An 11,941-nucleotide genomic window follows, 5' to 3' on the forward strand; every position below is an offset into this window, starting at 1 on the left:
CACTGAACTATCGAGTAGTCATCAGCTTTGCTCTGCCAGACATTCATAACATCTGGTGTTGCTCCAGCAGCAGGCCTGGCACCCAGCGGTGCTTCCAGGACGTAATTCTTCTGTGCAGCAATGAGGATAATCCTCAAGTTACGGACCCAGTCCGTGTAATTGCTACCATCATCTTTCAACTTTGCTTTCTCAAGGAACGCATTAAAATTCAACGGAACAACAGCACGAGCCATCTATCTACAGTCAACATAAACAAGCAAGATACTATCAGGGACTAAGTTCATGATAAATTTAAGTTCGATTAATCATATTACTTAAGAACTCCCACTTAGATAGACATCCCTCTAATCTTCTAAGTGATCATGTGATCCAAATCAACTAAACCATAACCAATCATCACGTGAAATGGATTAGTCTTCAATGGTGAACATCATTATGTTGATCATATCTACTCTATGATTCACACTCGACCTTTCGGTCTCCATGTTCCGAGGCCATATCTGCATATGCTAGGCTCGTCAAGTATAACCCGAGTATTTTGCGTGTACAAAACTGGCTTGCACCCGTTGTAGATGGACGTAGAGCTTGTCACACCCAATCATCACGTGGTGTCTGGGCACGACGAACTTTGGCAACGGTGCATACTCAGGGAGAACACTTTTTGATAATTTAGTGAGAGATCATCTTATAATGCTACCGTCAATCAAAGCAAGATAAGATGCATAAAAGATAAACATCACATGCAATCAATATAAGTGATATGATATGGCCATCATCATCTTGTGCCTGTGATCTCCATTTTCGAAGCACCGTCATGATCACCATCGTCACCGGCGCGACACCTTGATCTCCATCGTAGCATCGTTGTCGTCTCGTCAATCTTATGCTTCCACGACTATCGCTACCGCTTAGTGATAAAGTAAAGCATTACATCACGATTGCATTGCATACAATAAAGCGACAACCATATGGCTCCTGCCAGTTGCCGATAACTTGGTTACAAAACATGATCATCTCATACAATAAAATTTAGCATCATGTCTTGGCCATATCACATCACAACATGCCCTGCAAAAATAAGTTAGATGTCCTCTACTTTGTTGTTGCAAGTTTTACGTGGCTGCTACGGGTTTAAGTAAGAACCAATCTCACCTACGCATCAAAACCACAATGATAGTTTGTCAAGTTGATGCCGTTTTAACCTTCGCAAGGACCGGGCGTATCCACACTCGGTTCAACTAAAGTTGGAGAGACTGTCGCCCGCAAGCCACCTATGTGCAAAGCACGTCGGGAGAACCGGTCTCGCGTAAGCGTACGCGTAATGTTGGTCCGGGTCGTCTCGTCCAACAATACCGCCGAACCAAAGTATGACATGCTGGTAGGCAGTATGACTTATATTGCCCACAACTCACTTGTGTTCTACTCGTGCATATAACATCAAACCATAAAACCTAGGCTCGGATGCCACTGTTGGGGAACGTAGTAATTTCAAAAAAATTCCTACGCACACGCAAGACCATAGTGATGCACAGCAACGAGAGGGGAGAGTATGATCTACGTACCCTTGTAGATCGCAACGGAAGCGTTGACACAACGTAGAGGAAGTAGTCGTACGTCTTCTTCCCGATCCGACCGATCCAAGCACCGTTACTCCGGCACCTCCGAGTTCTTAGCACACGTACAACTCGATGACGCTCCCCGGGCTCCGATCCAGCAAAGCTTCGGGGATGAGTTCCGTCAGCACAACGGCGTGGTGACGATGATGATGTTCTACCGACGCAGGGCTTCGCCTAAGCACTACAACGATATGACCGAGGTGGAATATGGTGGCAGGGGGCACCGCACACGGCTAAGGAACGATCATGAGGATCAACTTGTGTGTCCTAGGGTGCCCCCTGCCCCCGTATATAAAGGAGCAAGGGGGAGGCTGGCCGGCCTATGGGGCGCGCCAAGGGGAGGAGGAGTCCTCCTCCTAGTAGGAGTAGGACTCCCCTCTCCTAGTCCAACTAGGAGACTTGAGGGGGAAGGAAAGAGAGGGAGAGGGAGAGGGAAAGGGGGGCCGCGCCCCCCCTCCTAGTCCAATTCGGACTCCCCATGAGGGGGGGGGGGGCGCCACCTCTTGGGCTGCTGCCCTCTCTCTCCCCTCAGGCCCAATAAGGCCCATTACTTCCCCGAGGGGTTCCGGTAACCCCTCCGGCACTCCGGTTTTATCCGAAATCACCCGGAACACTTCCGGTGTCCGAATATAGCCGTCCAATATATCAATCTTTATTTCTCGACCATTTCGAGACTCCTCGTCATGTCCGTGATCACATCCGGGACTCCGAACAAACTTCGGTACATCAAAATGTATAAACTCATAATAACTGTCATCGTAACTTTAAGCGTGCGGACCCTACGGTTCGAGAACAATGTAGACATGACCGAGACACGTCTCCGGTCAATAATCAATAGCGGGACCTGGATGCCCATATTGGCTCCTACATATTCTACGAAGATCTTTATCGGTCAGACCGCATAACAACATACGTTGTTCCCTTTGTCATCGGTATGTGACTTGCCCGAGATTCGATCGTCGGTATCCAATACCTAGTTCAATCTCGTTACCGACAAGTCTCTTTACTCGTTCCGTAATACATCATCTCACAACTAACACATTAGTTGCAATGCTTGCAAGGCTTATGTGATGTGCATTACCGAGAGGGCCCAGAGATACCTCGTTATCTCTTATGCTTGCAAGGCTTATGTGATGTACTAAAGGGTCTAGTCAGGAACTCGTTATCCTCATCCATGAGTTTTTCATCATCACCCCAAGTGTCAGGATCTAAGTGGAAAAGATTCCCGGGGGCCGGACCAAAAAGCTCTTTATAGTAATGTGTAGCATGATTAAGCAAGTTATCAGTCCCCTCAATGGTGGTGTCACCACACGAGAAGGAGTGAATGGTGTTTTTACGTTTCTTCCCATTGGCAATCCTATGGTAGAAAGCAGTGTTTTGATCACCCTTCAACAACCAAGTTTCATGTGATTGTTGAAGCCAATATAATTCCTCATTCACCATGAGTTGTTGGAGTTCGCCACTAAGAGAGGCTCTTTTCATAAGTGTATCAGGATCAAGAGGCCCTTGTTCTTCCATAGCTTCTATGGAAGCAAGCTCGTCCTTGATCACTTTTTTTCTTTTATTGGTGTGCCCGAATTTATCAGAACCCCAGCCTTTAAAAAACTTTTTAAACCGCTTCAACTTGATATTTAGGACATCTATAGGGTCCGAGGACTTAACTGGTTTCTGCCAGATTTGTTTGACCAAAGGGAGGAATTCCTCGTTGGCCATCCAACTCATCTCAAATCTGAACTCTCTAGGCTTAGGAGATTGAGGTTGCGAGCTGTTTGTGGACATAAGGAGGGGATTATGGTCAGAAACATCTCGGACCAATTTTGCTTGGGCTGCTTCTTCTTTTGTATGTATTTTCTCAAGGTTGTAGATGCTAAGCTCCCTTAGGTTGGTCAAGTGCTCTAGTTGCTTTGGTTCAAACCCTTCACTTCTTTTATTGACTTTAAATATCTTAAGCTCTTCTAAGAGTTTAAGTTCTCCCACATTATAGATATCAGAATGAAGCTGGTCATCATTTGGGACACAAAAATGGCACAATTTGGCAAGGTTGCTGATGTCTTCGGGCAAATTACGACTGTCGTCCCACAATTCAAGATCTAGAATCCTTAAATGATAAAATTTAGAGATGTTTAGTGGTAAATGCATCTGGCTCTTACTTGTCCCAAAGACATAGGTATCGTAGGTGGACAAGTACTGAAAAGTTATGTAACATAGACTCCACAGGACAAAGCATGATGGGCAAATGAAGAACACGGAGAGCATTAACTTCTCCAAAAAAATCACCAAATATCTTGACAAAACCTTCATCCATTTCTCCAAATAACATCAATGTTTGCAAATGTTCAACCTTAAATCTTGTCTTCAGTTCTTCCAATTTACTCTTCAATTTTTCACCAGTCACTCCATCATATTCACCTAAGTCATCTATGCTAATAGACAAGTGACGGGTGGATGGCTGAATTTCCATTGGTCCAACATCAGAGAGACATAAACTAAGACAATCATTTGATGCAACTTTCAATGCCAAATCATGCAGTAGGTCATGCATAACATAACACAGACCATACTTAGTTTCCTCTTCTCTGAAAAATCCATGGGTGACTAACTCATTTAAATTGCTCAGACCTATGTCTTCAAATGTTTGGTTTTGGCCATTGGGCATCAAAATATCTAGTCCAATCCATAGACTGATCAGCTCGTCGCTTTTGAAATTGTAATCTTCAGGAAACAATCCAGAATAGGCAAAACATTGTTGCAGATGGAGAGGAAGAAAGTCATAGCTTAGCTTCAAGGCAGGCATTATTTCATTGTCATCGGTCTGCTTCTCCCATCCTTTACTTTTTAGGACCCTTTTCCAGTGATGCAAGCTAAGGTCTTTACTCAGTAATCTACCAACCGTTTTTGCTGCAAGAGGAGATCCCTTTAGTTTTTCTATTATCTTATCTCCAGTCCCAAGAAAAAATTGTTTCTCCCTTGGATATTGCTCATCACCAAAGACAAATGCAAGGAATAACTTCCTAAACTCTTCAGATTCTAAACCATTCAGATTTATTGACTGGCCAGTTTTTTAACCTTCCGTGCTATTGCTTGAAACCGAGTTGTGACAAGAATCATGGATCCTTTTTCTTCTGATTTACTAAGAGTTGACAATAATTTTCCCCAGTCATCCCCATTACTAATATGCCATATATCATCCAATACAAGTAAGAACCTTTTAGATTTCAATCTTTGTTCAATCAGCTCTTCTGTTGTACTACTCCTTTTCACTTTCGACTTGAGGGGTATATGTTTTGATCTGTTCTAGCACATTATCCAGATTGAAATTGAGTGACACACATATCCAAATCATGACTGGAAAATGACTCAACACTCGCTGATTGCGATATATGTGTTGTATGAGAGTTGTCTTCCCCATTCCCCCCAAACCAACAACTGGAAGCACAGTTACACCCTTATCACAATGTCGACCCTTGGTGATGTCATCTATGATGCTATTCATGACAAGATCCCTCCCGTATAGTTTTGGCTCATAAATTCCACCTTTGGTGATAGGTCGGCACTGGACAATGTTTGAGGCATTTCTAGGGCCACAACTCTGCAGAAGGCCATTAACATCCTCACGCACAAGCTGTAAATTCTCTACTATGTCCTTCATCTTTTGAGAGAAATCAACCCTATTAAACCCAAGAATTGGTGTTTCTTGCACATTACCACAATCTTCCTCACGAACATGTGAATCTGGGGAAGATGAGAAGGGAAGGAGTTTACCGAGCTTGGGCATGCATCCGCTGACCTCCTGATTTGCGCTTGCCGCCGAGGAGGAATCGGCAGGTGACCTCTGCCGGCGTTTAGCACGCTGCCAAGGGAAACAGTTGACCAGTTTGCCAACAGCTTTGGCAGTGTGGCGCGCATTGAGGGCGAGGTCGTGGACGCCACCCTCGCCATGTTGGTCGGCTGTATCGTACGTGCCATGGAGCTCATCGTGGATGCGGAAGTAGTCCAGCTCGTCCAACAAGTCTTCGGCATTGTGTGCCAATTTCCGCAGCTTCTCCAACAACATCTCCATGGCCGGGCCACCGAGCTCCTTGCGAGTAGCGTTTTCGAGCGTCGCTTGCACGACCAGCAGTTCCATCCTGAGGGCCTCGATGTTGGGACCAAAGTTCCTGCTGGCCGCCCAAGCCTCCAGCACACCATCTGCGACAGGGGCTAGCGCCTTGGCCACCACCCACTGCGCCACTCCGAGGGCCACGTCGGCCATCCTCTGATCTGATGCAGGGATAGACGACGTGCTGCCCCTGCTTCCAGGAATCAAAAGGAATTCACTCGTAATTAAATAAGCATGCATTTACTGCTAATCCTTGAGATTACTGGTACAAGATGTTGCTAGCTGCAAATTAAAGGAGAGGAGTACGTACTTTGACGCACGCTCGAGGTGCTGGAGGATCCTGCCTGTCTGCCAGTGATGGATGCCGCTTGCCTAGCTATAGCTGCAAAAGGGCTGTGTTGGCTGTTGAGTTGTACATAGAGAGAGAAACTTGGTATGCCCAGTGTTGTCTACAAAGTAGCAGATAGTGCCATTTGGCGATACAGAGACCCTGGTATGATAAACGAAGTCTTTCTATTTTTTCCCCTCCCACCCTCTCTCACCAGATACCAAAAGCTGGAAGGTAATGCTCCCACCAGATCTGATCAACTAAACAGGGTTTGGACCCTGTTTAGCTAATTATATTCCATACTGAACTGCCGGCCTTTGTTGGTTTCCTGGTCAATGCATGACTGTATACCTACTCCACATGATACCATCACCTATTATGGTTTCACTCTAACCAAGTTGGCATCATATATATTGGAAGATGAAGTAAAATAACAAAATGTAGATTAAGACATGGGTACCAAGACTAGCTTGGTCTGATACATCCAGTCTTGCTATCTTTTGCAGTCACCTCTACACATTGGTTGGCCCATATGAATAAGAGAAAGTTGTTACTAGCTTGTTGCTAGCAGCAACAATGACACTGACATTTTTGTCTTCTCAAATTTCTAATGAATTTTTCTCTTCAAGCCTCCGTCACCTGCATACTTTACTCCTTTTCCTTCTCATTATTGGCGAGGGCGGCAGAAGTTGTCTCTCAGGAAAGAAGAAAACAACCCGATGGTGGTGAATGGGAATACCACAGGAAGTTTCGCCATGGAGGCATGGAGATAGCTTTGCTACTTGGTTCCAAAGTTGAACTGTACTGCATGAGGTTATTTTTACAGAGTTACAACTGGCCCTTCATTTAGCCAATTATAATTCATACTGAACTGCCGGCCTTCAGTCTGGTCAGTGCATGAGTGTACAGCAGCTACAGCTACTACACATGATACCATCACCTAATCAAGGGCATCATTTGCTTAACATATCGTTTCACTCTAACCAAGTTGGCGTCATATATAATAGTAGAAGATAAATCAAAATAACAAGAGATAAATTACGACAAGGGTACCAAGACTTGGCCTGATACATGCATTCGTGTATTCTGCAGTCACCTCTACACATTGGTTGGTCCATACAAATAAAGATGAAGTTGTTACTTGCGTGTTGCTAACTGCAACAATGACATTTTTGTCTTGTCAAATTTTCTATTGATTTTACACCAGCGCCTTGGCATGCCAGGTTAGCTAGCTAATGTTTGGGCAATTTGGGTTGTTTTTGCATATACAGAGGCACATCAACTTGTGGATACAAATGATGCTACGTAGAGCAGCCACCAAAAAGCGGAGAGATTTGACGACTCTGCCCCTAATTTCCACAAAAACCGCACAGTTGTGGCAGAGGAGAGGTACCCACGGCGGCGAGGCGGGCGACGGGGAATTGAAGACGCCGGCGGAGGAGATCCCATCGGTGGCGCGCCCGACCTCTGGGCGCCGAGTGCTGCGAAGGAGGGGGTGCCGGAGCTCGTCACCAGCCATGGTCATGGGCGTGGGGATTGACCTGAAACCTTGCACGGTTGTTTCAGGGAGGGGACGGGACTTTTAGAGCAGAGAGCTGTAAAATTTATTTTACGGCAGGGAGATATCTTGCTACCAGGTTACATTTTCGAGCGTAGAGAAGGTATAGAGTTGAATTGTACTGCATGAAGTTATTTGTACAAAATTACAATTGGGTAAAGAGCACTAAGTTAGTGAAGGCTTTATCTTCATCTACTTTATTTTTGGGGAACTAATTCTTAATCAAGTTGGATGTAGCTAAACACGGCGGGGAGAAATTTGCCACGCATTTAGCTAATTATGTTCCATACTGAACTGTCGTTCTTCTTTTGGTTTGCAGGTCGATGCATGAATGTATCCCTACTTCACATGATACCATCACCTAACTAATGACATCATCTATCTAACATATGGTTTCACTCAAACCAGGTCGGCATCATATATAATAGTCCCTCCATCCCGAAAAGTTTGTCGCAATGTTTTTTTTTTGCAAAAAAAAAACCTCCCAAAACATCTGATACAACCCGCACTCCTCAGCTCCCCTGCTCAGCTCAACCGCGCGTCCTCCGCCGCTCCCATGCTCCACCGTAGCAGCCTCCAGCAGACCCCCGCGCACGTCACCATTTTCTGTTCTTCTACGGTGCAGGAGGAGGGGAAACATTTGACGCCAGGTAAACCGGCGTTGAAGGGGTGCACTGTCCCTATGAAGCTACGCAAGAGGAAACACGGATAGATTAACCAGCTCATTTTTTCGCTTCACTGAAACACAGAGAGATAGCTTTTGCTGCCTGGTTACATCTTCGAGCGTAGAGAAGGTTTTAAAGCTGAACTGCACTGCATGCAGTTATTTGTGCAAAATTACAATAGGATAAAGAGCACTAAGTTAGTGAAGGCTTTATATTCATCTGTTTTTATTTTGATGGAACTAACTTAAGTTGGCTGTAGCTACCTACCTAGGTGGGGGGAAATAAGTGGGCTAATGGACCGAATTCGCCATGTAATTGCTGCTGGCCTTCATTTGATTTGCTGGTCAATACCATCACCTAATCACTGACATCATTTGTTTAACATATGGTTTCTGTCTAACCAAGTTGGCATAATATACAAGAGAAGATAAAGTATAATAAAAGATAAATTAAGACAAGGGTACAGAGACTTGGTCTGATACATGTAGTCTTCCTATTTTTTGCAGTCACCCATACACATTGGTTGGACCATATAAATAAGGTGAAGTTGTTACTAGCGTGTTGCTAGCTGCAACAATGACACTGACATTTTTGTCTTCTTAAATTTGTGCTGATTTTAAACCAGCGCCTTGGCGTGTAATGTTAGCTAGCTATTGTTGGGGCAAGTTGGATTGTTTGTAATATATACAGAGGCACATCAACTTGTGAATATAAAGATGCTAAACTAAACCAGCATTGAACGGGAGATAGTACTTTTGTTCGTCTCAAAAATGAAAAAGGTAGTACTTTTATTCACACTCTGCCAAAACATGGAGAGATTAACAACGCAGCTCCCTAATTTCCAAAGAAATTGCACACGAACAAGAGTGGGAGCGGAGGAAAGGCACGGGCGGCAGCGAGCTGGGCCATGGGAAAGCGGGAGGAGATGGCGGCAGACATCCATCAGCGGCGACGCCTACCCTCTCGGCGCCAAGTGTTGCGAGTAAGAGGGTGGAGCTCGTCGCCGGCCATGGCCACGAGTGTGGGGCTTGACCTGAAACCTTGCACAGTTCTTTCAGGAAGGGGGCGGCAGTTGACAGCATAGAGTTATAATTTTATTTCAAGAGAGAGAAAGAGAAGTAGAGAGTTGTAACTTTAATTTTAACTGAGTCTAGCTGAAATATGTAAAAGGTCAATCATTGCGAGACACTTGCGGTTCCACCACTTGCTAGGCTAGTTTCGCATGTAAAAAGTTGAGGGCAGCAAATAAATCCCAAGCATTAATCGAGATCCTGATTCACTGTTGAGTGTTGACTGATGAGAACAAAATGCAGTGCTTTGCATTGGACAGCCACGGGAACATAAATAAAAGTACTCACAGAAGTCGGAAACAAAGATTGCACAAAGTAGCGCTCAGACTAAACAAAGAGCAGCAGGGCTGCCGAGACGAGAGACAGTGAGGACGTGGGGTTTGATGTCAACATTATTATTTGATCTCGCATAAAAAAGAAGAAGAAAAGGAGTAAGTGAGTGATTCCTCAAACGTAGTAGTAATAATTGGGCTAGCTGCACTTGTCACACGGAATGGATTCCTTCAGTATGGAGGTCTCTACTAACATAGTGGTAACGAACTGAAGGTGGTGCCCCTGAAAAAGTGATCAAGCTCAGGCTGGAACGACCAGTAACCCAGTATCCATCTAAACATTGCTCTCATCGGATCTGATGAACCCAACTAACCACATCCCATCCCATCCCGTGAAGTAAATCCAAGAGTAAAGACTAAAGACAAAGCTAATTAAGCCGCCGGTCTGGCGCTGGTGGCGTTGCAGTCTTCAAGGCGCAGGCCGGCACAAGGACATGCCATTTGAACGAGAGCTGAGTGTTAAAAAGACGGGCACTAACCTAGAGCCCTAGACTCGGGTTGATCATACTTGAATTGGCTCCCACAAGGCCCGGTGGCCATTACTACTTAATTTCTGGGGACGCGCCGAGAGAGAAAGACAGACAATAGGACGCACGGAGACGGCTGCGATTCCACTGAAGCAAACAAGCATGCGTGCACCCGGTCCGCAACTGAGTGGTTGGTTGGTGACCATGGTACTTGAGCTAATTAGGTAGGTCGCGGTGGAAGGAAGCTGGTGGGAATAAACGCAAGCACCTGTAGGGCGCGGGCAGAGCACGTGAGATCTAACCTTGTGGGTGGCGCTGGCTTCCAGTTCCAGTTCCAGTTCCAGCGGACGGAGGAGAGGGACCATGCCGGGCGGGGAGCAGAGCAGCTTGACTGGAAGACGAGGCGCCTCGCCGTCGCCGTCGCCGCCGAGGTCGGGACCAGGGGAGGAGGAAATGGTGGTGGGTGGGTGGGTTGGTCCAAGGTGGGCCAAGGCGGTGTTGTCACTGTTCAAGGAAGTAAGACTATCCACAGTGGGAGTAACATAGATAGTAACATCACACATATCTAGATAGAATAGATGATGTGGCAAGCAATAAATCAAGAAAGAGAGGCATGTGGTAACATAACTAGTTACTACTAATATGAGTAACATCACATATATCAAGATAAGATGAGTCTATAGCCTAATAAATGAAGTGTTGGACGTTATCACACATATTTTACTCGCCACTATAGATGTAGTAACATAGAGTAGTAACTGCTCATGTTACTACTTTATGTTACTATCCACTGTGGCTAGTCTAAATAACACCTCGCGTCGCGCGTTGTGGCCATAAAACTAGTATACCAAGTTGTAAAAAACTCACTATGTGTATATAACACCCCGCGCAGACAGATACGGTGTTAGGTTTATGGGTCAGTGTTGGAGATGTCCTTACATCATCTCTAGCAAAACTCGTAAAAGACCCCAAACTGTATAATAACCGTCGTTTTATAGTGCTCCCTCCGTTCCTAAATATATGTATTTTTAGATATTTTAATATGGACTACATACAAAGCAAAATAAGTGAATCTACACTCTAAATTATGTTTATATACATCTGTATGTAGTTCATATTGAAATTTTTAAAAAGACTTATATTTAGGACGAACGTAAGAAATCCTCATCCTGTAAAAATTATACAGCTCCCTAAAAATAAGGATCTCGTCCCGCAGATAACCACGATTGGAGGCAGATTTTCGCAAGGACCTATAAAACAAAAAAAAGAAACGGTCGGCGGAAGGGAACTTTTAGCTCACATGCCTTCCTACCTCGCCGCTGCCGCCACAGTCCGATCTCGATTCCGGCCATCCCCACCGATTTAGGAAGGGGAGGAGACCTCCGGCAGATTTGACCCCGGTGCCCCACCGCTGTCCGTAGTGGCGGACATCGATCACAAGCAGCTGCTGCCGTGTCCAAGCTACTACTGCTGCCGCGTCCAAACTTCTAGTGCTGCTACCGCCGCACGAGATGCCGCCACTAGCATTACAAGTCTCGTCTCAAAGGGGACGTCGTCGATCAACTCAAAGTCGCCACTTCTTCTTGCAGTCGCTGCGAGTTCATGGGCCAGCTTGTTGTTGATTTCGCTATTGTCTAACGGTTTAATGAAGTTTTTCTTTGGAAAAATAAACTATGAAGCTAGCTAAAGCTAGCTGAACGGGATTTCTAGACGTCGTTTATTTGTCATTTACATACCTGCCAAGAAATGGTGGATTGCTACAATGGTGGGCCACTCCGGTGTTGTAACTATGTTGCAGGGCAGATG

The 11,941-nt window shown here is 45.3% G+C and overlaps 1 pseudogene; it reads right to left on the reverse strand.

Moving 5' to 3' along the window:
• Positions 1 to 3,679: 3,679 nt before the first annotated feature.
• On the reverse strand, positions 3,680 to 6,345 carry LOC119352645 (annotated as a pseudogene).
• Between the last annotated feature and the right edge of the window lie 5,596 nt (positions 6,346 to 11,941).

The sequence above is a fragment of the Triticum dicoccoides genome, chromosome 2A (genome assembly GCF_002162155.2).
Source record: "Triticum dicoccoides isolate Atlit2015 ecotype Zavitan chromosome 2A, WEW_v2.0, whole genome shotgun sequence".
In the NCBI taxonomy this organism is placed as follows: Eukaryota; Viridiplantae; Streptophyta; class Magnoliopsida; order Poales; family Poaceae; genus Triticum; species Triticum dicoccoides.